General features: G+C 42.9%; 2 protein-coding genes across 15 annotated transcripts in view; both read left to right on the forward strand.

Annotated features, from left to right (window-relative positions):
* LOC140356045 (receptor-type tyrosine-protein phosphatase F-like) overlaps positions 1 to 25,694 on the forward strand; it is a 308,485-nt gene that overhangs the window by 150,612 nt on the left and 132,179 nt on the right. The window lies entirely within an intron of this gene.
* Positions 7,277 to 25,694, forward strand: part of ccl25a (chemokine (C-C motif) ligand 25a) — a 248,417-nt gene continuing 229,999 nt past the window's right edge. The window contains exon 1 of the mRNA XM_072440759.1: positions 7,277 to 7,285. The gene's annotated coding sequence lies outside the window, so the exon portion shown is untranslated. The remainder of the gene's footprint in view (positions 7,286 to 25,694) is intronic.

The raw sequence follows: 25,694 nt of genomic DNA on the forward strand, positions 1-25,694 counted from the left end.
ACTGTAGCCACGTCCAATCTCGGACAAGCGGGGGAAAAAACAACGTGTCCGACAAAACAACGGCGCGTCGATGTGCGAGCGACTCCAAGGCGCTGTTATGGCCGTGGCAGCGGAGCGCGCTGATGTGAGAGGAATATAGCCCGGAGGGGGCTAATAAATCAAGGTTTTAGGGACGCCGTTTGGTCCGCCGTTGAAGGGAAAATGCAAGATTCTCTCATGGCGTTAAACGAGGGATGTCATAATATCCGATTGCGATTATTGTAATGGTTATCTATTATTGACGCCATGACCACAAACGAGTGCAATAATTCAATATCTCTTTCTTTCACGGTCTCTTTACATGACCTTTACTCTAGTGTCTGGCCAGCTTTATGAAATCAATCCGTACAAATGCAACATAAAAGGATATTGTAAATACCGTATTTTCAGGACTATAAGTTGCACCTTTTTTCATAGTTTTGGCTTGAAACTTATACTACAGAGCGACTTATATGTGATATTATTCGGTATTTTCATACTGGCAACCGCATTTCACATGTTGAATATTTTCACACTGAGAACCACAAGAGGGCGCTCTAGGCTCTAAGCAGATGAAGAATCTGCACTTCCTCTTCCTCTGGAGTTTGTGGAGTTGTTTAGAAGTGACACAGAGGAAGAAGAATTCAATGGATTTAGTGATTTGGGGTAAAACTGATGCTTTGGTAAACTTGTTAGCATGTTCTTTATGCTATAGTTATCTGAATAACTGTTCATATGTTACGTTAACATACCAGACACTTACCACAGTTCTGTCTGTGCCTCATGTAGCTGAAGGTGTTAGCGTTAGCATATGTCATGTAGCTGAAGGTGTTAGCGTTAGCATACGTCATGTAGCTGAAGGTGTTAGCGCTAGCATACGTCATGTAGCTGAAGGTGTTAGCGTTAGCATACGTCATGTAGCTGAAGGTGTTAGCGTTAGCATACGTCATGTAGCTGAAGGTGTTAGCGCTAGCATACGTCATGTAGCTGAAGGTGTTAGCGTTAGCATACGTCATGTAGCTGAAGGTGTTAGCGTTAGCATAAGTCATGTTGCTGAAGGTGTTAGCGTTAGCATACGTCATGTAGCTGAAGGTGTTAGCGTTAGCATACGTCATGTAGCTGAAGGTGTTAGCGTTAGCATACGTCATGTAGCTGAAGGTGTTAGCGTTAGCATACGTCATGTAGCTGAAGGTGTTAGCGTTAGCATACGTCATGTAGCTGAAGGTGTTAGCGTTAGCATACGTCATGTAGCTGAAGGTGTTAGCGTTAGCATACGTCATGTAGCTGAAGGTGTTAGCGTTAGCATACGTCATGTAGCTGAAGGTGTTAGCGTTAGCATACGTCATGTAGCTGAAGGTGTTAGCGTTAGCATACGTACACATATTCACCATGTTCTCTCATCTGCTATTATTTTAAACTGCATTTCAAGATTAAATGTCTGTTCTTGGTCTTGGATTTGATCAAATAAATCTCCCCAAAAAATGCGACTTATACTCCAGTGCGACTTATAGTCTGATTTAAAAAAAAAAAAAAAAAAGCATAATATGTTTAAAAAGTTCTTTGCAGTTATGCCATCTGCCTGTAGTATTTGTGTTTTGCTCAGCACTCGTGTGAACCTACAGCCTCTACACGTGACTTTTTCTCCTCCGTGACCTGCTGCCATCACATGAAGAATCGCTGAGGCGAGAAGTCATTATAACACTAAGTCCAGGTTTTAGCTGAGCAGGAAAAAGCCAAGTAATAAAGATGATTATTTAGTTGTATTAGACGGTATAGTGGTGCCAGTCTGATTGCATATTATAATCAATAGCTCATATCCCCAGGTCACGTTTGAAAAAATAAGAGTTCTCGAGCTCAATGGGTTCTTTCCTCGTTAAATAAAGGTAGATAAATAAATCATAAATAAAATCCCTCTAATACAAGCTGGTAGTCACTAGTTGGATTTGATTATTTGGAACTGTAGTTTTAAGAGGTTGAAATGAATGATGCTCACACAAAGGACGCATGTTGTTCAAGGTATTTTTGAGCAATAAAACACTTGAGTTTCATGATTTAAAACTAAAAATTATCTTTTTAATGGGAAAATGTCCTCAAAATGTAACAGGAATCTATAAATACATTGAAGACAGAACCACCCAACAGAAAGGTTACATAATGGACCTTTACAAAGCAGCTAACACATGCATTATTTGGCATTTTTAGTTGTTTCCATGAATAAACAAATGCTAAACTAGAGTAAACCTCCTGTTGCTGGTCCCACTCTCCACGAGTAATCCAAAGCTTTCGTCTCCTCTGGCTCCAAACCCCCAAACACATGTACGAGACACATGTACTTGACTTCCCGATGTCGAATCCACCTTTTGTAGACATCTTTTCACCGCCGCTGAAGTCAAAGTCTGGCTTTTAAACCCGCGCGCACCCACGGGTGTCCATGTCTTCATGTAACTGTGTCACGCTGTAAACTCTTTGTTTGCGGTTGTTCTCACGGCTTTTGAGGTCAGACCACTGAGACCTTCACACAGCCCCACGGCCGCCTTACGTCTGCTACTCGGAGCTCGCTTTTCTGTCCGTGCCGCTGTTTTTAATGGCCAAAGTATGATAATAATGTCAAAAGTCAGAACTCCAGGGATATGAGGTGGAGGAGGAGGTGGAGGAGGAGGTGGAGGAGGTGGAGGAGGTGAAAGAGATATGGCTGCTGTCCTCCTTAAACTTCCTCAATGTTTAACCTTAACTCCTGTTTGTTTGATCTCTTTAAGTGAGGGGCAGGTCTGCTCAAGAGGCTGTTTGGAAAGTCTAAAGTTCATTCTCATACTATAGATTCCATAGAGTCCATCCGTGCCATTTGTAGGTCAGTTTAATTGTTCATGCAGCTAATCAAATTGTGAAAAAAGGAGATTTATTCACTCTGTCGACAGGTTATTTGACTTGTTTCAGCGTGCCTCTAACTCGTTGCTAATTTCACAGCAATTTATTTTCCAATTTTTAATCTAATTTCAGGCTAAATTCTCTTGTAACTAGACACAAATCTCTCGACACCTTTGACGTTCGCGCCCTCACACAAACAATTAGATATTAAAACGACTCAAATTAGATCCATTGTTGGAATTTAAGTGATTTTTGTAGGTAAAGGGTGAGTTCCTCGACTGCACATGTGCGTTTGATGCTTTACGTCTGCTTTCAAATGCATCCGCCACGAATTCACTTGGAAAAGAAACAAACATGTCTGTGTGTATTTTTGTGTATTTTTTTTTTTTTCAAGATGAGGATAAAACCAAAACATGGACGCCTCCCAGGGGGCAGCAAAGCAACAAATGCTTCAAACGGTTGATGATTTTTTAGAATTGTGTCGAGATCAAGTTGTTTAGGGACTCACTGGGTTAATAACTTAACCTCGACTAGTAAAACCTAGAGGGTATGACCACTATATACATCTTCTAAAGCAAGTTGAAAACCGCTGCTTGTTTGTACCAGTAGCTCCAGTCCAGCCCTTTTCTCTGCACTCGGGCAGATGACCACAGAGGGAACAATGACTCATTACTGGTCTAACAACGCTTCCTCTGACCTTGACCAGCCCTGTTTGCGCCCCGCCCGCCTCACTAAACGTCCAGGTAAATGGTGCATGACCCGCTGATGTATGAAATGAACTAGTCCGGGCCCGGGAAAAGACATATTGGCTCACCAGCTCATTTTTACGCCCTGTCCGCCGCCACTTTCAGGAGCCTGGGCCATCTTTCACATCCCCCGCATCGCCGTTAACATTCCATGAGCATGTAAAATGTGAAGCCGGATAGAGAGTCCGGCTGTGTCCGGACCATGTCAGAGCTGATGAGGCGTAACGGCGGCGGCGCCGTCATAGCACTGACAGTTTGGCTCCAAAGTCTTGCGTTTCGACGCGCGAGCCTTGAGCAACGCCGTCAAAGACACAGTGTTTTAATTGGCTCTATCAGCTCGTCTGCACTCGCGGGCCCAGGGAGAGGCTTATCAGCAGCCAAGACTGTGGAAGAATTATAATAATCCATATTTTTCTTGTAGGAGCAAATCACGCTGAGATTCAATACAAACATGCCAGTGGAGTGGCGTATCGCTGTGTAAACACGCCGGCGTTTCTGCCTTTTACGGTAAAAAGAGCAAAATGAATGATATAAGATGGTGGGTTTCTTTATTCATTCTGACTACTGTGTTTGAATGTGTTCCTGCCCTATCTCGCAATGCTAAAAATGTACTGGCCAGACTTGATTAAGGGGTACATGCTTTTCCCCCCCTATTGAACTACAATGACCCTACATCCCACAAAGTACACAGTCCAGGATTCACGCTTCATTTGCTACTTGACTAGTGATAGTTACTATTGTCACTACTTGATAGTGGTAAATATTTAGCATTTATTGAAATGATTGTGACTAGTTGAGACTTTATTTTGATAAATTTAATAATTTACTGGATTAATACTAAAAAGCATGTGCAAAAATACCCTCTTTTTTTTAATAACAAAGACAGTGACATTATAAATTCAAAATGTCAAAAATAATAAACCCTGTCCAATTTTAATTAATCATACCTCATTTGTAAATATTCTCCATCTAGAAGTCTTCAGTCACCAGATTAAAACTTTTATTCGGTGAAGAAAAAAAATCTCAATGTGAAATATAAATTATGATTTAGCTATTCAAAAAAATAATTGCTGACTGGTCGACTACTTAAATATTCATTTGTTTAATTCCTAGTTCAGTTATAAGCTGTTCAGGAAGGAAATTCTAGATAAATTCAAACAAAATCTAAGATGGAAGATTCATTTTGAGTACAAATATGACACAGTAGATGTTATAACTGTGAAATACTTAGTTCACCTTGTATTTTCATGCACAAACACGGCTGTAGAACAAGTGTGAGTAAAATGACTCTCGGACAGACTGGGAGACGAGGTGCACATCCCTCGCAAATATAAAGCAGGAGCAGAACAAACCTATCTCCAAATGTCTGCGACCCGATAAGATTGTTCAAAGTATATTATGTGAATGCAAAAACTAGGCTACAGACTGTGTGACTCTTCTTCTCCCACCGGGGCTGAATACATTGTCTCGTCCTTGGGGAGACGGCGGCGGACAGGTCTCTAGAAAGGAGGAATGTTATCTAATGGTAGCAGATCAAAAGCCCCATCATTACAGGAACTCTGAATCTGTGAAAGGTTTCAGGCCAGACGCGCACCCTTTTCATAACCTCCCCGGCAACTCGTTTTCAACACGCAGCTCTGAGACGAGTGTGGTTTCTTTTTCTTTTTTAGGGAAAGGTCAGATTAGAAATATGCACTGATTCAGAGGAGGAAAGGATTAGATTTGTGGTAGAGGTTAGAAGTCTGTGGAAAAGCCCTTTGTCTTGAGGTTAAAGATGCTCTGAAGTAACTCTGAACTTCAAGGTGAAACGTGTATTATTCTGAGCCTTCATTTTCCCGCGTTCTCGACACATTTCAAGCGCTCTTTCACAGACAATAGAATATATATTTCATGCCACCGTCTTTAATATTATACCGTGTTCTTTTATAGATCAAGGCCATTATAAAAGGATTCAAGAAATGTTCAAATTTGTCAAATATTTTCTGATACATCAGTGTTGTTGACAACCCTGATATTTAGTATTGTCACGGCTAAAATTTTAAACTCAATTTTGACACTAAGGAAAAGGCTCCAGGCTCTATACCAACGTTAATACCACAATGGTGATGAAAAGTAATGTTCAGCACCATTTCTTTGTTACTTAGTTCTGATAAAGCTCAAGATCGTTCCAAAACTGTTCAAAAAGGTCCAATTCTGGCCTTTTTGATGTATTTCCAGCATCAATACTTGCTCAAATAAGTATCTTTTGGCAACCCTAAGCGACCGTAGTAGTAGCAGCAGTAATAGTAATAGTATGGTAATAACTTTATAGGAGTAGCAGAAGAAATGAATGAGCTAGTGCTATAATAATACTTTAGTAAAACCAGTAGTGAAGGTATTAGCTGTAGTATTGTAAGTATAAGTGGTTCTCCAGATGGTGCCTTTGTTAGTAGTGAAGGTATTAGCTGTAGTATTGTAAGTATAAGTGGTTCTCCAGATGGTGCCTTTGTTAGTAGTGAAGGTATTAGCTGTAGTATTGTAAGTATAAGTGGTTCTCCAGATGGTGCCTTTGTTAGTAGTATTAATAGCACTAGTTGGTGGTAGTAGAAGTAGTTATTGTTAGTGTCGTAGTGATATTATCAATAAATAGTTGAAATCCAGTCGTAGGTTGGACATATAACTTGCTGGGTGGGAAATGCATCCGATTTAAACTTAATTGCCAGAGCTACTTTGCCATAATAGATGTCGGTAATCGTCCGGGCCGCATTGTTTACGCAGTATCCGCCTGCTCGGCGTAAGCAGCAACGCGGCGGGATCGGACGCGGGATCCCAGGTTGGCCGCGCTAGCCCCTGCGTGTGCTAGCGGCAAACAGATATCCGCCTCATCGCTTTAGAAAAGGGCCCCTTTCATTTGCTCGGCGCGCATTCCCGTCCCCTGCGCAGAGGCAGAAAATAACCGCGACACAATGCCACTAATGAATATCTCAGGAGCCGGGCGGTTGCAGACAACAGAACCTGACTGGATAAACGGCGGCCAAATCTCATTGCACCTCTTCCCAAGCAAGATAAATGAACGCAGCGGCCACATCGGGATGATTTAATAGCAGCGCCGGCTCCTCCGACAACTTAATCCCGCTTCTGCTTTGCACTATTCAAATCGGGCACAATGACCAGGAGAAAGTGCGTGGTGTAACCAGAAGGCGAAGGAGAGTTTACGCTGTTCCGAGGCTGGGATTCTCAAATGGTGTCGGGTTTTTTAAGGACATTTAAAGAGCTATAGCTTTAAAACATTCACTGATTTGTCGACTAAAAGGGAGCGTTTGCAAGGTGTATGCTAAAGGTCTCAAAATATTTAGGATGATGCAAAGACGAGCGTATACAGGGATGTGGAAAAACAGATTAAACTGTCCTGTAACTCTTAAAACTGTGGTTAACTCGCTCCGTTTTGTCCTTTCTGCTGAATCCCAATTTTAGGCAACTAATAGTAAGATTTGGTCGAATGAGACGCCACTACGTGTACTTGTAAATGATGTACTGTACAATACATGAAAGAAGGTTGTCATGGTGCTAAGTTATAGTTAAGCCTTTCAATTAATGGAAATTTGGCAAATGCATTTCCGAGCCATGTAAACCATTGGATGATAGAGGAAGTACAACAATGAGCTGGAGACAATCATGTGCAAATATTATTATTACACCTTATTAAGAGTATATTGTCTGCAACTGCACTGCTTTGTCTTGGGAGTTTACGATGAATATTTATGTGAAGAAAGTCTGGTTGACACGGCGGTATGTTTTTTACCGCTCGTGACCGTCTGCTTGGAGAGACGTTAACTGTTGCTAATTATTATCTTGTATTTAGTGTCTAGTGACTCCGCAAACACAGTAAAACCTTCCAATTATGAATGCATTATGACAACCAAGGATGTAAATCGATAATTGAACTGAAAAATATAATATTTATGAGAATTATGAAGCCTAATTAGGTCATTTTAACTCAATTACGCTGCCAAAAAAGTAAACATAATTATAAAATGTTATTAATCTGACTGTTAAGGTCCCATTCGCTTTACTTTACCATTCATAAAGCTTGATCTCATAAAGCTGGTCACATATTTGAGGAGATGCGATGTATTAAACACCGCAAACAAAACAGTGGTAGCAAAACGATTCAGTGTTTGTCTGAAAATCCCACTAAAACCAGGTGATTTGTAAAAGGCTGAACACACATCGCCTCTGGTCGTGTGTCGTACAGGCTTTTGGAGCGCACGATCCCCCTCCGCTCGGCCGTTGACAGTTGTTGTGGTTGGAAATGACGGTTAAACGACGGCGCGGCTGGTTTGTTTTTTTCCCTTCAAGGCGCGGCCCGTGTTTGTCATGCTGCAGGGGCTCCACACACACGGGCGTCGTACAGGTGCGGACCACTGTACCCTCCCGTGTCGCGCCCGTGTGTGTGCGTGTGTGTCACAGATTTAATTTCGCCGCCATCTGCTGGCTCTGGGCCCGGCCTCGTACATCATGCGAGCCTGACACTTGCACGGTGTTGCTGCCTGCGCGCCCTCTCCCAAGGATTCGCACAGTATGGCAGCGTAAACTCACTCTCCGCCTGTTTTTAATCTGCGCATACGAGTACGCCGGTGTCGTGGGGGGAGGGACCACGCACCCCCCGTGGCGTTTAATACAGTATGTTTAATATGGTATGTTTACATGGTGAAGGTGTAAGGGCGGCGGGGGAGGCGGCGGACCCAAGGTTACTCTACGGTTACACAAGAGAAACAGCAGTCTGCGTCAACTGTTTGGTCCAGTTTGTTGTTATGTTTTAGTTTGAAATGTGCACCATGTGACTTTTTTGTAACTTGGATCTGTTGCTTTGATTGACGACATTAAACGTCGACATCTTGTATTTATTCAGTTACAAGTGTGTGTTTTTTTGTAGGGAATAATCATCAGTTGACTATTGACTTCCTGGTTTTATTTTGAAAACCGTAATAGTTATCTGGACTGCAAAACATATCCCAAAAAAACAACTTCTCTATCAACTAGAAATGTTATATACGGATTCTACATTTTCGATGCTCATAAGTATAAACGTTATTCATAAATCTTCTCCATCTAAAAGGCTTCAGTCACCATAATTCAACCTTTATTTGGTCTTTTTTGAATGCATATTTACGATAGAAATAATAGTTTAGCTTATGAATACAAAAATATATCACTGACAGTCGCAATTTATAGGTAAAAAAACAAAAACACCATGTATTCTTACTGTTCGTGCGGCCGCCTTGCCACAGATCTGACCTGTAACTTTGCCCGGCGATGTTAGCTGCATGTTTCCTCGAAGCTCGATCGGTTTAATGCCACACTGCGGCACTTTCAGGGCGATGCATTGACATTTCCGCGACTACAACCGGGCGGCAGACGGTGCACTAAATGTAAAACAAGACGAACTGTCCATTGAGCACGTTTGCCTCTGTTTCAGATGTCCACATGTATAAACTGTAAACGGACTAAAGCACTCCTTGCAACCTGAAATCCCCGCGCACACGTGGACATAGCGTTACTCCACAATCGACCGACCACTTAGAGTAAACATGACATTTCCTTTCATTAGATTAAGCCCTGAATGGAGACATCCCGATCTCGCAGATGAATCTCGCCGTCGCCAGGGCCAGACTCTCAAAAACTATTTAAGCAACGCTCCGAGGAATCCAGACCCAACCAGTCCCCGTAAACACAATAATAAAAGTGGAAGCTGCCAGCGCTACTTTAGAAATATAGCCTCCCTCATTTTGAATTACCTCCCGAATTGTTCCCAGATTGACAATGACCATGATTTTAGCCTGACACAAGACGGGCATCGATATTAGATTTTCGACATCTGGATGGAGTGCATGTTGCTTTGAGGCAGTATTTTATCATCCGCACTTGTCCATCAATTACATTATGCATTTGGCAAGCCGTGTCTGCGATGTCTGGTATGCAGCGCACTGTCACTGTTCATCACGCTTACGGCCTGAAGGGACACGCCGAGGAGGACGGGCGACGCACACACACACACACACTCGGGTCAACTAGTTACAAAAACAAGAAGGCGCTATTAATTATGCAACGTCTGAGAGGGCGAAGTAGAGCGAGAGGTCACTGATTTTTGTGTGCAAGGCTTTATAGTAAAGCTAAACAGGCTGAAGTAAACGTGGTTGTAATTCGAATGAACAAACAGGAAGTTGAGTGGAAGAAACCCTAAATACTTACAAAAAAACGTGAAAAGCAAGTCACTATTTGGACTGTCTTTTGATGTTTGAAAAGGTCAAACTTTAAGTGAAATTGCATTGCAAAAGTTAAACCACTGCACACTGTATATATCTAATTAGAAAACTATTTATGTATGTGCATCGTGACGCTTTGGGGTGATTGCTGATTGGCTGTGCAAAGGTGGTCCACCCTGCTTCACTTTTCTGTCTGAAAAAGCTGTTCTAAAGCGGCCAAAACGATCCAAAACGATACTCTGGAGCGACTTATATGTGATTATTTGTTATTTTCACACTTGCAACTGCATTTCATACTCCAGTGCGACTTATACATGTTTTTTTCTTCTCTAGTATGCATTTTTTGGCTGGTGCGACTTATACTCCAGTGTGACTTATAGTCCAGAAAATACGGTAGTTTAAAAAGCACTTTGATGCCCCAGCTTTAAGTGCACATAACCTTTTACAATAATAACACAAGTTCCGCAATTATGTCAACACAAAAATAACACCATCTTATTCGTCCAATAAAACTGCTGAAATTGAGTCAAAAATCATGATTGTGAGAATCGACGGCATGACCAGCGACGTAAAGCGGCGCTTGTTTGTTCTCAGGTGGTGAAGTCCCTCTCATTCGTCATTACGGCGCTTGGCTCGCGCTCCTCCATCTGCGGCCCGTTTTAATCAGTCAAAAGTGGGTTTACATTGCTCTAATTGATCCACTTTGAGAGGCGTTAACGTAATGGTGTAAGTCCATTTGTGCTGATAAAGAAAGCAAATCAGAACCATCCACTTTTCAAACAACACGTTCTCTAGATGAACGTGGAGGGGGAAAATGCAGATTGAATGGGTCTCATTAGTGCAGTCTGCCATGTCTTGTGTCGGTGTGACTTTGCACAGGGCGTCAAACGAGCTTGTTCTGTTCCCTTTCCCCAGAATTACATTTTATTTCACCGACTTTTTTTGTGTTTTTTTTGTCCCGGTGAATAGAAAATGTTCCGTGTACGTGTGAGAACGTCATAATTTTTCAAGTGCACTTCAACAGTTTATCCGTTGTTCAAAGAATTGTACATTCCGTTACACTAGTGTTACTTCTGCATTTTGTGAATCTTAAAAATGAAGCACGAATGTTGCCGTGGCATGAAATCAGTGGCACTTTACAGAGCGGTAAGAGCACGGTAACGGATGGAAATACGGTGAACTACGTGGTAATTACTCATAAAAACGGGACACATTAACATTTGAGATTGTTTGTTGCCGTCTAAACTACAGACACAGGACTTTTCTCTATAAAGACCACATTTTATTCTTTGCAGATGACATTCTATTTACTAAATAATTGCAGCATTTGCCATTTTGGTAATCGCATCATCTCCAAATTGCAATTTTGATTCAACTGTGATATATTCCGCCGCCCTCGTCAGTATCGACAAAATATAATGGAACCAAGAACGCAGAATGCACTTATCAAGGCGGCGCGTGCCATTTTCGTCTTACATTACCGCGCCGTGGCCCCGCTGCGCCGCAAAGTAAAGCGCGACCAGTGTTTAGTCTCACTCCAGATGTCTCCGTGTTAAGCTGCAGATGAATTTGGGGCCGTGTTTACGCTTTGCCACTTCTAATCCGACAGTCTCGCACGTTCAGTGGCACGTAATGAGGCTAAATGCCAGCTTACCGTGTAACTTTAAATGCCTTTCAAAGTTCCTACGCTTTTTGTCCATTCAACATGAAACGCTGAAGACGGGGGCCCGAGCTGGACTGCTGTTCGATACCCGCCTCGCCATAAATAATTCATCACGTCACATTTTTACACAGTCACAGTTATCATGCTAATACGACCGCCCCGTAGACGCCACAGCGGCCTATTACGCTCGATCGTTGTGTCTGGCGACCGCCGTGCGTTCGTTTGCATCAGATTTTCGACAGCGTGCACCTGCCGGAGCTCGAGCCGGCCCCACGATTGGCCGGGAAAACCGCGATGGATGGGGAAAAGTCACGCTCGCGGGAGGTTATTGGAGACGTGACGGGGCGCGTGGCGCGTCGGTTAGCGCCGCGCGGACGACACTCGCTCATCGACGCGCGCTGAATGTGTCACAAACGGCATCGCCGGCGCTTTCATTATTCAATTAGAGATTTAACGTGTTTGCCGGCGCGTGACCAATGAGGTTATCGATGAGGGTTTGATCGAGCGTGGACTGCGGGCCGCACACCGCGTTCGATCGCTCAAGTCTGACTCCGACATGAACAAGCTTTGGTCGTGTGAAAATGAACAAACCTGCCACAACCGGTCGTACGGTTTGCGTCGGCCCACTGCCCGGAAGGCGATTACAAATAGATATTAATTAAAAACTAAATATCGCATGGATGAGGCAGATGTAGACAGACTTTTCCCCCCCTTCAATTTATGGAATATTATCTTTTAAATAGTTCATCGCTATGGCAACGGTCCTAATTCCTCATCATTCTGAAACCCACGTATAGTAGTTGCATGGAAATCTATCAAAAGATCAAATGTATTGTCAATGTTGATTGTAAATGATGTTAAACAGTTTAATATTTAATGTATTGGTCATTTAAAGGCATGTTTTAGCACTTTTCTGTTGAATTCTTGGCTGATATTTTCATTCGTAATATTCCTTTTTGTACACATCTCCCGCTTCTTCATAGTACTTGTAGTGGTGATTGTAATTGCTGTAGAATTGACAGTGGTAGAATGTTCTAAGACCCCTAAAAAAACCAAACTACTAATAGCTGTTGATTTGTATTTGAAGAGTCAGTTGTGAGTCAATCGCTTCCTTTTACCGCCGCGGTCCGACGCCCGCGGGCACAGAACCACCCACTAATCGATGCGCGTCACGGTTATTCTCGGCTAAGACGTTTAACTCTGAGTGGGGATTTTCCCTGCCTTCAATCCGGGGGACACTCCACATTTATCTCTTTCAGTTTGGGCTAATAGAAACACAGCCGTAAAATGAAGTTGTCTTAGACGCTAATGCTTTGGGTGATAGTGTGGAACATGCACTTGCACATATTCACTTTGTCAGTAAATTATGAAAACGAAGGCATTGTAGGGCTGGTGCCTCGCTTTTAAATGAGAAATACCACCAATAAAATCGACTTTAATGTGATATTTACTGACAGAAATGTGTGAATAAGTACATTAAAGTCCACATTTCACGCAGCTTCACAAATCCATTCCACTGGAGGAACATTTGGGAATTTTAGCCACAGTTACAGCAATTTACAGACTCTTTGCTTCTGCTCCTGCACTTGAGATCCGGCCCTCCTCTTCAAGTAATGACTTCTCCATTTTCCCACCTAATATCACTTCAGGTTCGGAATGAGCTTGTATTTGAAATATTACGCGAATACCCAGCTAAACGCATGATGATTGCAATAGTCGAGGCTAGTTTTGATATGTTAACCGGTCCCAAACGTGTAGCTAAATGTAGAAATGTACTTTTTCATAACCAATATCATCAACTGCAAGTAGCAATTTAATGGTAGATTCAAACTCAATGTCAGCACCCATTTCCATATTTAATACTCCTACAGTGCAGTATATGTGGCCATAGAAAATACTTGCAATCAAATACATAATGTGTAGTTTGAGATGGAAACAAGAATTCAATAATACCCCAATTTATACTGTGTATATGATCATACATTTGTTCTCAAAAGTGATATTTTATTAGGTCTACCAAGGTTAACTTTAAATACCCTATTTTTCGGACTATAAGTCGCACCTTTTTTCATTGTTTTGGCCGGGGTGCGACTTATATTTATACTTATATACTTGTACTTATACTTATACTTATACTCTGGAGAGACTTATATGTGATATTATTTGTTATTTTCACACTTGCAACCACATTTCATACTCCAGTGCAACTTATATATGTGTTTTCTTCTCTATTATGCATTTTTTGGCTGGTGCGACTTATACTCCAGTGCGACTTATACTCCAGAAAATACAGTATTCAACTCAGTTTAAAACTACTATGACTTTCTATTTGACATCTGATTAACCTGCTCACCTTAGCCTTCCTTTTAAATGTCATTAGTCACATTTATCTACAGCTTTATCATGTTTATGCCGCGCTCGCTTGCCCGGTATTATGCACGTTCAAGCTGTGGATGGACGACAGCGTGTCACGGGGCTCACGACGACCGCTCCATCATCCTGACCCTCTCCCCTCTCAGTGGGGCAGTCTCGGGCCTGACCCAGGGTGTAGCGAAAGCCGGGGGGCGCCACTTGACCCGAGATCCTGCCTCACATCGCCCCTAACCCCGTGTAGAAATGTCTCCTTCTATTTGCGTCCCATGTCGACTGCTTCAAGCTAGGATTTGAGCCAGGCTTTTTATTCTTTGCTCTTGGCGTTTGTTTTCTTTGTTATATTGGGCACTAGTGATGCGAGACGTGTAGACACATTCTTTTAGATAGTGCAAGTATGTTTTACTGTTTGGTCTTGTTTAAATATGTCTTAATCCGACGTGTGCAACGAGACTGTTTACGGTGCTGGAATTCTATTGAAACTGTCTAACATCAGCTTCAATATACCACCGTTTAATATAGTCAATAATTGTTGGTTAGTCCTTCCATTTTCACTTCCAGTGTTCTTTTCCACAGTCAAAGTGATTACTCAGCTATAAAAGTGTTCGCATGTGTTGGCTGCAATCAGCTCTAGACTTGATATAACTTTATTTCCTCAGGTTGTTTACTGTCTCTATACTTTGCACTAAAGTTGACTGAAATTGATTTGTTCTTCCGCGTATTTGTTGTTGTCCTGCTTTGGGCTGCAAGGGTCTTACATTCCGGACAAAACAAGTCGGGAATAACGGTTAATAATTGAACCAAAAGCGCATAATCATTGTTTGCGAATGGACACGATGTACAAGCGCTGCCTTTTTGTCTCAAATGTCAAACTTTTTTCACCATCTGAAATACCAGGCTTCAAACCAGCCCAGATCACATCCTGACCTTTCATTCACACACAGACAGAGTTATTACTTGTCAAGAATGCAGAATGACGGACTACTATGTTCTTTGGCAAAATCTAAATTGAGGTCAAGGTTCCTTTATAGAAGAAGGCGACACCAGGACTTAACGAGGACCAAGCTGTCACCAAAATGAGTCCAAGTTAAGGCTAATAATATATGAGCTAATACAAATGATCGCATTGTAGCATAATCACCATTAATTCTAGTTCTAAACAAACATAATCTAGAATCAGGATTGACATCTGAACTTAATCCTGGAGTTGAACAAGGATTTGATAAACCAGGAGTTGCTAACGCGGCCGAAACTGCATCTTTCCCCCTTCCATGTCCGAGCGAACCTAATCAAAGCCGGGGGTTGTCATGGCGCCTCACAGAAGCGTATTGTGCATGATGCGTCGCTGAGGACAGAGCTGCCAGTGCATCGCAGTCGCCGAAGATTTAATTAAGAAAACCTGTCACATTTCTCCACAGCTTCGTGCCTCTCGCCATCACAACCATCGCCATCTCGACATAATTACACCAAACATGTCACAATAAAGCCCGAGCCATGATTAATTGGAATTGCGTACAGAGGATCAATTAATTTCTTTGACAAACGTCCGCAATGCTTCCCCCCTTTTTCTCTTGGTCGGGCAGTTTTATTAACCGTCACGCGCTCCCGATTTTTGGCCGCGTCTCGAAGCACCTCGAGGAATACGCCGTCCCATTAGCCACGTCGCGTCACTAAAGATATTTACCATACGCCTTGAGCTTTTTTTCCTTCCTTCATACTCCGTCTTATTAAAACACAGAAGGCGGGGGGAAACCACAAACCGTGCTCTCGAGGGTCCTCAATCAAACCCACGTTAGTCGGACCGCGTGCTAAGACGAGCAGGAGTGAGCCATAATCTTTGCTCGAACGCCTACAGCCGCGGTGGCGCCGGAGCTTAATGGAGGATGCCGTTCCGTGCAGCGACGCCCGTCCCGCAAGGTGACCCGGTCAGCGCGCATAACCAATTCACAAGACCACCCTTGGGTTTGGGGCGGGGGGGGAACCCAAGTTCACGGTTATGGACTAACTGGACATAAATAACCAGGCCGGTGCAGATGTGGCAGCGGCCGTACATCACCGCGGCGACGGTGGAAGTATGATATCAGATTGGAGGAACGGAGGGAGAGCGAGAGGGAGGGATGGGGGGGCAGATAAATAGAGAAGCGGGGACATGATAAAACTGGGTAAGGGCGGATGGGGGAAATGAAGGAGTTGTGGAGGAATTGGATGACTGTTATTGATTATCTGCCGGTCGGAGAAGGAAGCGGGGCTAAACGCGATCCCCCCCGCCCCGCCCCGGCCAGACTAAAAAGTGTATTATTTCAAAGGTCATTGCGTCCATTACACGCGTTCTGTTCCAAGTACTCTTGTATAAACAGCAGATAAACAGTGGAGGTGCGGAGCGGGGACGAAACGTGTCCTCGAGTAACGCTGAAATGACGAGTCGAGTTGTTGCAAATGAAGTGTAATGGCGATGGCTATTGCTGCGCCGCCAACAAATTAAACTTAATAAAACCGGCGCACTAATACATTTGTTGTTGTTCTTGCTCAAGTACGGATAGTTTCTACCTGGGGAGTCCTACACCCATTCTTGTTGTGCTCCGTTATAAATCCCAAAGTTGAAAACACGGCTGATATGATCCAAGCTTACAAGCCGCAGTCCTTGTGCGATCATGATTAAATGTGGTTAAAATCCAGCGTGGGGTGCGTTTTGCTTAAAGATGTGGCCACTTGAAGTCCACTTGAAGTTGTAGAAAACCTAAATTATGATCCTTCCCCACAGTCGTCCTCTTCCGCCAGGTAAACGCGTTAAAGCTGCGTAAATCATCGGTTTGGCTCTGGTTCACTTGTTTGCGCAGTGGTTTTGAGTTACGATTGGACAAACGTGGGGCGAGGTGTGTTTTGAAATACAACTTATCACAGGTACAGCGCAGCGTAAATGAATGTTTAACCATAAATTTACACTCAAACTCAAAGTATCGTTAAAGTGCTAAAATAATCGTTAGTGCCAGCCCTATTGTATATCAACTCTTTTTTTTAACGTTTGCATCATTGGCGTAGAGTCACAATACCTACAGGAAAGTTCTAACGTTTTTATTTTCTTATGTGAATGAATTCTTTGCATCTGGGTCATCCAAGCGTCGCTCTCGACAGCAGCATCGGCCGACATATATTCAAACAAATCAATGTAGTTCAGGTACTCCGCTCTTTCCTCTGATGACGCTCTCATTCATCGATAACGCGTCTCATCTCGGAACGCGCTTGATTTTTCTCCTTTTATGCGGCGGCGCCCTCTGCTTGGACAGAATCGATGCACTTCAATCACAGATGTTGGCCTCTCCCCTCGACTCGGGTCTGATCCCCACTGAAGGCGTTAAGTGTTGTTGTTATGGCTGCGCGGCTGCGGCGACGGTCGGTTGCGTGCAGGTGCGGCTCCGTCTTCGCGCGCGTGTGCATAGCGGCGTGTTTGTGTCGTGCTTTCTCCCATCGCCATGGCTACAGTGGTAACACCTGGTCGGGGAGATAGCGTGCGCGAGACAACAGGCTTGACAAGATGCTCGGATGTGTTTCAATGGACGTTTCAAAGCTGCATTTACAGTCGTTTCCTCGGTGGATAATCCCGGCTGTGGTAAACACATTTATCCAGCTGGGTTGAAAAAAAACAAAACAAACAAAAGCAAATAGACTTACGTAATCATATATCATTACTTTTCACAATGTTTTGTCTGAAACCCAGCGATGCAGTATAACCCATGGCCTATCTAAAGTCTAACTAAAAAGAGACGGTTTAAACTGAACTAAACCAGGACTAATCTGAAACTAAACCTGTACATAAACCAGGACTGAATAATTATGTGGTCTCTCTCTTTGCTGGTCTCATCAAATACAAGCCAAAGCTAACTAAGCCAAAGACTTGGCAGAGGTGTAAACTAGTTAGTACCTGTACTCTGTGCAATGACAATAAAGTTGAATCTAATCTAATCTAAATAATCTAGAAATAAACCTAATATGGAAACTAGACTAATATAGGACACAATCCGGGCTAAACCAGGCTTCAATCCGGGCTAAACCAGGCTTCAATCCGGGCTAAACCAGGACTCAATCAGGGCTAAACCAGGACTCAATCAGGGCTAAACCAGGACTCAATCAGGGCTAAACCAGGACTCAATCAGGGCTAAACCAGGACTCAATCCGGGCTAAACCAGGACTCAATCAGGGCTAAACCAGGACTCAATCAGGGCTAAACCAGGACTCAATCCGGGCTAAACCAGGACTCAATCCGGGCTAAACCAGGACTCAATCCGGGCTAAACCAGGACTCAATCCGGGCTAAACCAGGACTCAATCCGGGCTAAACCAGGACTCAATCCGGGCTAAACCAGGGCTAAGCAGGAACTCGATCTCAAGGCTAAACCTGGGCACAATTGTTTTTTATTGTTACAAAGTTTAAACCAGGACTACACCTGGGCTTAACCAGAACTTAACTAGGTCTTAAACAGAGTCAACCAGGACTCAACCGCGGCGTTAAACCAGAACTGAACAAGCTCCCTTTGAAAACGTCATTTTATGTTACTTGCACGCTTGGTTTCCCCTTCTCCTCCCCTTTTATGGTGATTTTCATCTCATTACAGCTTGAGTACATCAATGATGTCAGCCCGAGTCGTGTAGCTCGGCTTAGGGGACTTTAGCTATGGAAGTGTATAACTGCACAGAGCAGAGCACAGGGTCGCGCTCACATTCCCTCTGCGGCTGAGCATGTGCCAAAACCTGTGCCCCTACTGCGCTTTGCAAGTCAACGTGTCAAAGCAGCTACAGAAATACACCGTGGACCTGTCTAACTTTGCTTTTCTTTTATGTTCTTTATTGTATTTGATCCAAGCCAGCTCTGTATATTGCCAAATAATTGTATACGAATCATAGTAAGGTCATGATTGTTGATGATCTAAACTAGAACCAGTGATGGTAAGTACTCAAGTTTATAATCCAGCTCTGGTTTACATTTTATTTTGAGTTCAGACGGCAGTGCCAATCGAGTAAACGGCTTCAATCAAAAGCGTCGCCCCGAGCCGCTCCTTTTTAAAGACTTATTGAGATCGATCGATTGTTGAGATTGATATTTTTGAAACGATCAACGAAGAAACAATCTTGTGCCTTATTATTACACCCAAACCTTTGAGCAGAGCGAAAGAAACATCAAAGCTTTTCGGTCCTAAATCATCCGCACTCGTCCTAAAGCAGCGGGTCGTGCTCGGCAGAACATGTGAGAGAAACACCTTTGCCGTGGATGTTTTGAAAGTCAAAGTAGCAGTACAGTTACACAAATTCCCCAATCGTCAGCCTGTCTACGTTTGAGAGGGCCATTATTGAGTTTCACAGGCTTTGAGGTAGAAAAACACATTAATGGCGTGGCACCTACTGTACATACCACCCTTCATCCATACGTCTGCACACTCGTCTGCACGCACGGATCCTCTGTAGCTTCATCACGCAGCGCTGACATGATGGGCTACTCCCTAATGGAATAAAGCAGGTTAAAAATGTGACAAAACATGTGCACCAGGTTTGAAGATTCAAACGGGTCTAAACAGGGTCTTATTTAACCCAATACATGGCACTCTGAACTATAACATGCTTCTACTTATGTGTAGCTCCTCAATTGTGTGTCTGTATTAAGCTAAACCAGGACAGAACCAAAATGAAACCAGGTCTAGAGCTTGTGCACCTGAGGGGTTAATACCAGGGCTGAACTAGGCTTGAGCAAAAACCAAAACCACAGGACTAAGCATGGTCTAAAAGTGAACTCTATCTGGCCAAGTAGAACTACACTATGTCTAAGTGTGTTGTGTTCACACATAAATGCACATAACCTACAGCAAAACCAGGACTAAACCGGCACTAAACCCAAAACTGACCAGAACTAAACCAAGACCAGAGCAGGACCAATCCAAGTCCACATCAGGACTAGACTGCGCTAAGACGAGCTCTGGGTTTGATCAGGCCTAAACCAAAGCAGAATCTAAAGGAAACCTAAAGTATGTGTGGACTATTGGGTCCCACCACCTGTCGCACTTGCACCATATCTGTCAGAACCATTGTTTTACATCGTCTCAGTCTTCCAAGTCTTCAGGGATCCACAAATAGATATTAGCTTTGGCTGCGCACCTCTCCCACACTTCCGTTTTGGTTGGCACATTTGAATGTGAATGTTAGCGATGTTCTTGGCCACAGAAGGGCCCCGGGCCCTGTGCTTTGTCTCTGCAGACAGCTTGTCTACTGCAGCGTGCCAGACGGTTATGGACACTCACAACACATTTGACTCTTTATTTAGTTTTACACAAAGCACAAAGGGAAATAATTAACATTGCATGTAATATTAGTGGTTTCATTTGTAGAGAATTATGCTTAATTTTAGTTGAATTGGTTCAGTTATTAAAATACATTTTGCCTCATGTATTTGAAGTGCAAGTCAAACTTTATTTTTAACCCATCTTCCAATACAAGAGCTGCAAGAAATGCATTTCCCTATGATTTAATATTCCATTTGAGCTTATGAATACTCTGGCCAAATGTTTCCTTTCCCACAAATAATTGATACAACATGACACCCCTCTTCACACATCTCACTTTCCCCCTTTTACCTCTGAAGACAGAGCAGCCATGTATGAATAAAGGGGAGGATTTTAGAGCAGTAATATTTCATGAGACGAGTGGCCCTGCTGCCACCGCTGTGGTCCTCCAGTCCACGCCATCAAAGGAGACATCACCTTTAATTGTTATCATCCATCACTCTGCTAAAGGAGCGATGCCGGAGATCATACAGCCTTTTATTTCCCACCACCCAAAGATCTGGGATAGGTACGCACACCGAGAACTGGGAAAAATCTGATATTGCCTTTAATATTTAATAGCATGTCTGAGTGTTGGCACAGCATGTACTTACATGGTACACTAATGTTTTCACATGAATATTCTAGTGAGGGCAATTGGAGCTTAAATACTGCCTGATATTTGTTATACGTAAAACAAATGTATCTAGATTCAGCACATTTTGGTAACTCAAGTTATCAGCTGGTCTAAAAACACATATTACAACCCTTGCAAATGACTCCTCCAGGCCAGGTTCCAGGTCAGATCTGTGGGATGTCGCCCTATTCACAGTAAGAATGCAGTAAGGGTAGCAAACCAGTAAAAGCACATACTAATGACGTATATCATTCTGTTTTTCTCAGCTGATTATGTACTAGCTTATGCTTTTCCCCGTGTTATTTTACAGATTTTCAATAAATTTATGCAGAATATGTTTGGTAAAAAGGAGGTCAATATCCCATTAGCCATGCACGCATCCTTCGTATCCATTAGTGACACGGGACACCTGAGTGCCAGAGACAGAAGAGAACCTAATGGACTGACTCAAACTTGCTCGTATATTACACTTTGCGGCGAGAACGAGCCTTTTTTTCCCCTCGCAAATATTCCCGAATACATTAACGAAGCTTGTATTCGCACCTTCTCCCGCATTCTTGAAACGCGGCAAATGAGCACTTTGCCGTGTCATGGCACCCGAGCTACTTTTGGGTCGAGCGTGTGACGTCGCCTTTCGCCCACGAGAGCGTTTGGGTGCGCTTGACGGGGCCCGGGACGCGGCTCCTGTCGGGTCTCAGCGGGACGGCGGGACGGGGACAGCTTTCGACAGCGGGGATCTGATCAGAGCCATCGCCACGGTAACACGCTCCACTCACACTGGTAATTGAAGCTGGCAGGAGGCTGGCACTTACCCCTCCCTCTGCACCACCCTCTTATCCTGCATCAGCGTTTTCCCTCTCGTCTACCTGCGGCACGAGTGCAGGTCCAGGCGTTGCCGTGGATACGGAGGGAATGCATCTGAATCTGTGTGTGAATAAGTGTACAGTTGATAGAAACTACTAAAGAAATGCACATCAGTATGGAAATTGTGCTTTGTATTAAAATAACTGTTACTACAATTGGACAGTGATTAGAGTATCCCACCAACTAAAAGGTTGTGTGTTCGATTCCCGAACGCTTCTGTCAGTCTGCTTCTGACCTCGCTGTGGCTACATCAGTGACTTACCACCACCGAGTGTGGAGTGAATGAATAAGTACTTCATTGTAGTACTTTGAGAGGCTTCAATAAGTCTTTAAAGAGTATTATTATTACTGTTATTATCATCATATATTGCTACATTAAGATAATTTAAGATATTCCTTTATTGTCCACGCATGGGGAAATTTCATTGTTGCAACGCAGGTAGATACAGAGGAAAAGGACAGATAACTTATAGGAAGTTTAAAAACACTCTTAATAGAAGAACTCTTATAAACAAAACTCTTATAAACAAAATCTCCTATAGACAATACCTCTCATTTCTTAATAAGGGGGAAAATAAAGATAAACTAAAACAAACTAGCATAAGACAAGATAATACTAATAATAATGGCATAATGGTATTTATCAGTTATATGCACTTTAATGTGACAATATTGCATGTGAGTACGACAGTAATTGCACATGAATATGACGGTATTGCACATGGTTAAGTCAGTATTGCACATGTTCAGGACTAACAGTGTTTGTTATAAAGTCTGACAGCTGCAGGAAGGAAAGACCTGACTCCTACAACTTCAAAAACAATGTCACTATTAACGTGCCTGCTATACCATATTAGGTTTAACATCTATAGGAATGATGTGGAGTAATTTGTACCTCAATTTCATTAATACAAGAACATATGATACACATAATTGGCCTCTGTTTTTGCCGCCAGTGCCTGTTGTGTACCTCCACAGACCCCACCGTTCTCCTAATTGAGTAGTCCAGACCCAGAGCCACATTAGTCCTTCCCCTGCTGCCCTCGCCTCGCCTCGCCTCGCCCCGACCCGACCCCGGCGAGCGCCTTCATCTCTCTCTAAGCTGCTCATATTGCACGGCGGCTCCTTGTGCGTGATAAAGGGCTATTGAGAGAACAATGAGTCCATTTTGTTTTCGCAGCACGGAGGAACGAGCGCACTTCACGCACACCTTACCTTCAGCGCCGACGGCTTCCTGGCACCGCCGCTTGGGTCATTTGCAAAAGTGGGCTCGGTGCAAAAATGGAAAACAAAAAGCTTTATACGGCGGGGGGGATCTAGTGCGGCGTTATCTCCAGAGCAGCGGGCGTGAACAGGGCCACGGATGAGCACATTATGCTGTTCAGTTTGTTGTTTGGATTTATTGATAACCTATAAGTAATACAGGTCCAAGCCTGGATAATGAGGAGATAAACTCGCTCTAAAAAACAGGGCTGAGCCAAATATTCAAACAGAAATGAACCAAGACCACGTTTAAACATGTTTTAAAGCAGATATAAACCAGGTTCAAACCAGAAGCAAATTATAGACTTAAATCATTAAAAAAACAGTCTAATTCAGGACTAAACCAGGATAAATCAGGATGATACCTGCACTAAATCAGGATTAAACCAGGACTTAAAACCAGGGCTAAACCAGAAGAAGAATATAGACCAAAACCAGGAAAAGCGGGTCTAATTCAGGACTAAACTAAGGTAAATCAGGATCATACCAGCACTAAATCAGGATTAAACCTGGATTTAAAACCAAGACTGAACCAGAAGAAGAATATAGACCAAAACCAGGACAAAAACCGGTCTAATTCAGGACTAAACCAGGATAAATCAGGATGATACCAGCACTAAATCAGGATTAAACCAGGACTTAAAACCAGGGCTAAACAGGAGGAGGACTACCAGGAAAAGAACAGGTCTAATTCAGGACTAAACTAAGGTAAATCAGGATCATACCAGCACTAAATCAGGATTAAACCTGGATTTAAAACCAAGACTGAACCAGAAGAAGAATATAAATCAAAACCAGGAAAAGCGGGTCTAATTCAGGACTATTCCAGGGTAAAACGGGGTAAACCAGGATGATACCAGCACTAAATCAGGATTAAACCAGGACTTAAACCCAGTACTAAACCAGAACTAAACTAGGGTTTCACCAGGACTAATCCAGGGTTAAACCAGCATTCAACCAGAACTAAACTAGGATTTAACCTGGACTACACCATAAACCTGAGCCTAAAAATGACCTGCCCTGGCGTGGTCCCTGAAACCCACATGTTGCGCCGGCCGACCCGCACCACCGCCGTCACTCTTCCATTGAGTTCTCAGATATTTCAAATCCCTTTACATCTTGTCCAAATGAAGTCTGTACAAAGACCATCCTTTTGTCTAACTGCCACGAAAAACTTGGCTGACGAGACCAGCCACCAGAGACCAAACTCTTACCAAATATCTCCACAAAACCCACATCAAGCGGTTTTATCCAGCGCCAAGGACATGAAAAAGTGCTCCTTCTAGAGGCTGTTTTTGAACCTACAAGGCCAGAACTCACAGCTGGTACTTGGACGGCTTTTTATTCAATGCCGTAGCAGTTTATTCCTGATTTTTAGTCCTGGTTTAGGTTTGAATTGTTGTTAATTAAAATACAGAAACTACAGACATGTTCCAAGTAATTGAATGTATTTTTTGTAGGTAGTAGTGAATGTAGCACATATCACTGCAGTAAATTATTTTGCCATTATTACTACTATTGCACTTTTATTACAGCTTTTTGGCGACCAAGCGATATTCACTTTGACCATGTCTGCAAAAGTTCCCTTGAAATAAAAACTCCCTAAATGGTTTGTCTTTTACTCAAGTTGAGAAGAGAAATCCCGGCTTTGTCTGGAGCGTTTAAGGTATGGCGCTGAGGGAATGTCAAAAAGGCAGAACTTAATGGTCTCATAACTTTGTGCCCTTTGGACCCGGTGTCATGGAAACCGATCAAGCTAAAAAAAAAGGTGTAACTTTGAGACTGCTGAATTACTGCCGTTCACTTTTAAGTTGACTTTGAGCTTCCTCGGGCGGCTCCAGCAGACGATGGAGAGAGTTTGACCAGAAAAAAGATTTAAAATAAAATGAGAAGTGAGATAGTGAGAAGCGACATTTAAAGCCTGGTCCGATTCACTGATAAATTGTACTTTATTTGTAATTGCATCACAAAGATGACTTGTATGTGACATGTATCCAGACCATTTAGCTCATAAGTGTTGCGTTACTTTGGAAACAGCTTTTTATCTTCATTCAGTTGTGTTTGTGTGTAAGAGGGCGTAGCGTATTTTCCTGACTATAAGTCGCATCTTTTTCATAGTTTTGGCCGGGGTGCAACTTATACTCCGGAGCGACTTATATGTGATATTATTTGTTATTTTCACACTTGCAACTGTATTTCATACTCCATTGCGACTTATATATGTTTTTTTCTTCTCTATTATGCATTTTTTGGCTGGTGCAACTTGTCTCTATTGTGCATTTTTGTGGCTGGTGCGACTTATACTCCAGTGCAACTTATACTCCTGAAACTACAGTAATCTTTGGTAGATCAATACCAACTTGATGTACTTTTAATGTAAAGTTTTGTCTCACCAAAGCCCGACATTTCCAGGGCAAGTTTAGCTGTGAAAAAGAACTGAACTCCTTTGAAAAAAATATGCCTTTATTTCTTTCTATTTTGAGCCTTTTGAAAAACCCTCTGAACGCGTCTTTATAAGTCATCCTGCCTCTTCATCTCCCGCTCCTGTAAACTCCTCCCGCGCCGTGGAAGGGTTAAACTCCTGTGAAGGTTTGCTGCAGCTGTTTGCCTTTTAAATTATTCCCTGTTTGAGTTTCCTGATATGACGGATCCGCTGACTCGTGTAATAACTCCTTTGGGCTCTTTTACCCCGTTTCACCAATGGTTAGCATTTTTCACA

Source organism: Eucyclogobius newberryi, unplaced genomic scaffold, assembly GCF_026437365.1.
Source record: "Eucyclogobius newberryi isolate DKJ021-1_F unplaced genomic scaffold, fEucNew1.0.hap1 SCAF_12, whole genome shotgun sequence".
In the NCBI taxonomy this organism is placed as follows: domain Eukaryota; kingdom Metazoa; phylum Chordata; class Actinopteri; order Gobiiformes; family Gobiidae; genus Eucyclogobius; species Eucyclogobius newberryi.